The sequence below is a fragment of the Pteropus vampyrus genome, unplaced genomic scaffold (assembly GCF_000151845.1).
Source record: "Pteropus vampyrus isolate Shadow unplaced genomic scaffold, Pvam_2.0 Scaffold82, whole genome shotgun sequence".
Taxonomy (NCBI): domain Eukaryota; kingdom Metazoa; phylum Chordata; class Mammalia; order Chiroptera; family Pteropodidae; genus Pteropus; species Pteropus vampyrus.
This window is the reverse complement of record NW_011888863.1, coordinates 1,298,746-1,304,113: the sequence shown is the minus strand read 5'-3', so window position 1 is coordinate 1,304,113 and position 5,368 is coordinate 1,298,746. Positions and strand designations below refer to the sequence as shown.

Below are 5,368 nucleotides of genomic sequence, written 5' to 3'. Positions count from 1 at the left end.
TTTAAGAATGAATGAACAAATATATGCCAAGCAACAAGTATGTGTCAGGGACTGTGCTACTTGCTAGCACATGTGACTTATAATCCCTTCCCTCAGGAGAAGTGAGAGAGGCATAGTTAATTTCCTTATAGAACCCCTGACACTAGTCTTGCGCATCCATGAATCTAGTCTATAGTTATTCCCACACACTTTTTAAAGTTTATGTGTAAGTATCTTTGCTATATTATTGTCCTTTGACCCTTGAGAAAACCATGCTCTAAAATTAGCCTATAGGACCAGCTCTGAGGAAGCCACATTAACTGATGCCACCTCTCTTTGTGCCTTTGGGCAAATCCAAGAGTCTTTCTGCTTCTGTTTCCCCAGCTGTGAAATAGGATTACTAGTTTCTGCTTCATGGGAGTCTTTTGAGGATTTTTTCATTCATGTAGTAATATTTATTGAAAATGGTAAGTGCTAAGTAGTATTATGCCTAATTAATTAAGTCCTCATCTCCCTGGTGTGGGTTATGGTGTCTGGCTAGTCATTAATAAAATATGCTGGAAGCTTTGCAGATTTTCCTTTCAGAGCTCTCCTGATAGCTGCATAAACAGTGCATGAATTGGGCATCCAACCTTGTAGTTAAATACATACAGCTGTTTGAGTTCTACCGTGCTCACATTTATTTAGTTCTCAGACAATACAAAATTGGAAGGTGCTGAAAACACCAGTTTAGAAAGATAAATACTACAAAGGATCCTAGGGTGGTTAGTAGTAAAGCCAGAAAATAAAACTAAGAGTCAATTTGGATTTGCCAGAGAATGCCAATGATAATCTTAATACCTCTTCTGAAAAAATTGAGTGCTGTGAATTACTAGTGAAATAATAAGCAATATTGTAACTGGATGCCATGGATGACATTATAGGGGAAATTATACAAGGACGTAGGATGACATCACTAATGAATGATACTGATATTATTGTTATATCATATCAAAAAAGCAGATATTTTTTGAGAATATACTCATAATGAAACTGTTGTAATCTGAGTTCCCCATAAAGCAGTGTCTAAGTGCTCTTATTTGAAAATCAAGTTTAATCCCAGAGGGCAGGAGTGAGGCATAAGCAAAGCGAAACACATAAGGAGAGAAAAGCAATACTAGGATATGTTACTGAGCTGACCATTGCTACATGTAAATAATTGTTCAACACGTGGGATGACATCCTCCTTGATCTTCTGAGGAAACATGATATGGGGATGAGATCTCAGGATTTAAACCACATATCGAGTCAAATACTTCCGCTTCCCTGAGCTTTCTAATTTTTTTTCCATACTAATGTTGGTTATCATTGCATCCAAGTTTCAAGGGGCCATTCAAATAAACTATTAGGGTTGGTTCCAGAAATCCTCGACAGAATATTGAATCCTGAGTACCTCCTGTTAATAAAATCTCTCCTGTTCAGCCTTATATCCTGCCCATTCCAAACCCCTTCTCTCTTCCTGTGTTAGAACATACTATCTTAGAGGTGGAACGATGGACTGAAAAGATTGTTTAATGCGATCTCTTACCTAATGGAATAATTCTTCATGAACTACTGTTTCATGGCGGTCATTGAGTCTTCGCATAATTCAGTGACAAGGTGTTTAACTCATAAGATCTGTTCCCTTTTTCCACTGTTCCTATTAGGTAATTCTTTTTATTGAGCATAAAAATCAATCTACCTATAATTCATGTAATCATATTCTCACTGTTTTCTTTACTATTCTTTGTTTATTTGACTTCTCTTCAGCTTTGGACATTATGTCTGAAACTTTTTTAGAAGTCTATCCACCCTTAGCTTCTGTGATAACTTAATTTTTTTCTCCCAATATCTACAGCTATTCCTTATCAAGTTTCATTTGTCAGTTTTCCTTACTCAACCTGTCTCTTATGTGACCATATTTCCTAGGCCCCCTTTTTGGGCATCTAACTTTTTCCTTCAATACACAAATATTGTGTGTCCTCATATAAACCTCTGACTTCAGCTATCAACTCCCAATCCTCCTTTTCTAACCCAGTGCACTCAGAGAGCTCCAGTTCTGTAATTTCAATTCTCTACTGAACGTCTTTGTTTGGATGTGTCTCAAACAGAACTCATCTTCTTTTCCTTCCCAATCTCTTCTTCCTGCTATTTCCTTGTCTTGATGCATGGAACTATCAAGCAACCATCTACCCAAACCAAAGATCTGGAAACAAAATCTAGATACTTTTCTTTCCTCACTGGTCTGCTCTGTACATAAACCTCCAAGGAATTCTAAATCCTTAAAAATCTTTCTATTCAATTAGGTCAGTGCTCATCCTTCACAAACAGATTTTTAGGAGTAAAATTCATTATGTTTCAAAAACCAATTTTTCAAACCAATGTCCAACGGGTAGATATCTCTAGCCATTGATTATCTGTCTTATTATCACTTCCATATTACTTTATACTTTGTTGGGCACATCCAGACCTCTACTTATTCCCTGTTCTCTAAACCTTCCCATAATGCCCTCTTGGACTGAGCATCATAAAGAGCAAATTTCAAAATATTACTAAGCTCTTCTAGAAGTATGCCCCATCCCTCCATTTCCATATCTGGTATCTACCTATTACTAAAGAATATACCTTTCCCTGCAATTCTCTAGCTACCCTGCAATTCTCCCTTCTTACCTACATACCTCAGGGTTGAGAGCCTTTACCATACTCTTGGTTCTTGGCACTAAACTTTGTGCATGGTTAAAACTCAAGAAATATTTTGAATAAATAGACCCATCCCCTTCACCTATCTCCACTGCTGCTGCCTTAATTCAGGTGTTCATCAGCTGTAACTTAGATTACTAAAAGTACAGTTAATCTTCATTATTTCTGGATTTCATATTTAAAACTTCTCCTACTTGCTAAAATATTTTATAATCTCCCCTCCCCGCCGCCACTGCCCACCGCCTGCCCGCTGCCCAATCGATATTCACAGGCTTTCACAGTTATTCTTGGACATGCTCAGAGTGGTAAAAAATTTGAGTCGTCCAGCAAGCATGTTCCAGTTGAATATGGCAATGCTCTGCTTTCTTGTTTTAGCTCTCATACTATAAACAGGTATCCTTTTGGCAATCTATTTAGTGCTACAATTTGTTTTTTGAAAATTTTGTTTTTAAAATTTTTGGTAATTCTGTTGTGTAAAATGACCACCAAGTGTATTGCTGAAGTGCTGGCTAGTGTTTCCAATCTCAAGAAGGCTGTGATGTGCCTTACAGAGAAAATGTGTGTTCAATAAGTATTGTTCAGGCATGAATTATAATGCTGTCCATCATAATTTTACTATTCATGAATTGACATCAAGATACAAACAAAAAAAGAAAGACAAATTTGTTGATCTGTACATGAGGTGCTCAGAAAGTGCTACCGTTAACATCTATAGTATTTGATGAACTATAGAAAAGATGGAAAACTGGCTGAATTTGTGGATTCATGAGATAACAATCCTGTACTTTACCCAGAGGCAATGACTCAGTATTCACTAATTCAGTGTTCGCCATGACTTTATAGAGCATAAGTACAGCAAATAATGAGAATCAACCGTACCTCCTAACTGGTCCTAATGCCTCCAGCCTGGCACCATTGTTTTTTGAGGGATCTTTCTAAAACTAAAATCTAATCACATCACTCTCCGGTTTTAAAGGCTTCAAGGCTCCACATGGCTTCCAGGATATAGTTCAAATTCCTTTAATACAACTCAGGCCTCATTTCTTATCAATGCTCCCACACACATGTTCTTCTTTCCAATTATTATAACTACTTGCATTTTCACCAATTCTTTTATACTCTTTTGATTTCCCTATACATTCACACATGCTGTTTCCTCTGCTTGCAATGTCCTTACTTCTTCCCCCTACTTCAGCTAGTTAATGCCTATTTATCTTTCTAATCTTATCTCAAGTGCACTTTTCTCTGGGCCCTTCACTGACCCCACAGTCTGATCAAGATGTCATTTCTCTGTGCTCCCGGAATACTTGTAGTATAGCACATACTGCGATGCTTGACTTTCCTTTGTCTGTCTTTCTTACTAGACTAAAGAGTCTTTCAGAACAAAAAGCATGTCTTTTTTGATATCTCTTTCTTAGTACCAAGGACAGTGCCTGACGTATTTCGTATACAGCAAAAGCTAAATATGTATTTGTTCGTTGAATTCAGAATGAATAAATAACTAGTTTAATGAAATCTACATACTTCAAATATTTGAGGAATTGGCAGACTAAACATTCTAAGTTCATACAACTCTTTCTCAATGAACATGTTATTCAGAACTTTTTCCATGTTTACTCACTAAGGCCATCCTGGGTCATATTCCAATTATTCAGCAGTTCATTTTAAACCATCATGCATTTGAAACACTGTGACTCATATATGAGATATGATATGAAGCATGTGAAATAAAATGGTCTTTTATTTCCTTTGATTAGTATACATTAAATAGAAATAAATGAATAAATGAATGAGTACTAATGCAGCCTTAAGATTTCTTCCTTCTCCCACTTCCTTTTATCCTTATGTCACTCTGCTGACTCCTATTGAGGTAGTTATTAATTAAAATCCCTATGTTTTTTTCATATATTGCTGGTAAAACAAATATCCTCAATACATGTTTAGAAAGAGTGTATTTTTCTATTCTGAATGCAGGATTTATCATTTAAGTCCTATTTAATTTTACCCAGCTACTTTTGGTTCGCTGTTACACCTTGTACATCTTTAAATTTTATTTATTTATTTATTCATCCATCCATCCATCCATTTATTTATTTATTTGTTTGTTTGTTCGTTTGTTTGTTTATGGGATGCTTCGCAAATTTGCATGTCATCCTTGTGCAGGGGCCATGCTAATCTTCTCTCTATTATTGCTATTTTAGTATATGTGCTGCTGGAGTGAGCACCTGGTACTCACTCCTTTAAATATGAATTCTTTTACATAAAACACTAGCTATTCTTCTCAACTTCATGACATGTTTTTATCCAAGTCATTGATATTAACATTAAACAAGTACAAGGACTCTGGCCTGAGTTTTATATCTGAAATCTATCAAAAAAAAATTAAGTACAATTATTTACTTATTTAAAAATCCTCCTAACCATATTATCAACTGGCCCGAATTTATACATATAGTTATGATGGATGCTGTGCAGTACAGTGGAAGACTATATATAAGTTTAGAGCAGACCTGCCTTCATATTCCATCTCTACCTCTTACTAGCTGATGACTGGCAAATTACTTAACCACTCTGAGCCTCACTTTCCTCACTTACAATTTGTAGATATTTTACCAAGGGGGCTTTTGTAAACTTCAGAGATAATGAACATGAAATGCTTCTTACAATGTGT

The 5,368-nt window shown here is 36.0% G+C and overlaps 1 non-coding gene across 1 annotated transcript; it reads right to left on the bottom strand.

Moving 5' to 3' along the window:
• Positions 1-4,815: 4,815 nt before the first annotated feature.
• LOC111741848 lies at positions 4,816-4,922 on the bottom strand. The gene has a single exon (XR_002781108.1). It is a non-coding gene; the product is annotated as a U6 spliceosomal RNA (small nuclear RNA).
• Between the last annotated feature and the right edge of the window lie 446 nt (positions 4,923-5,368).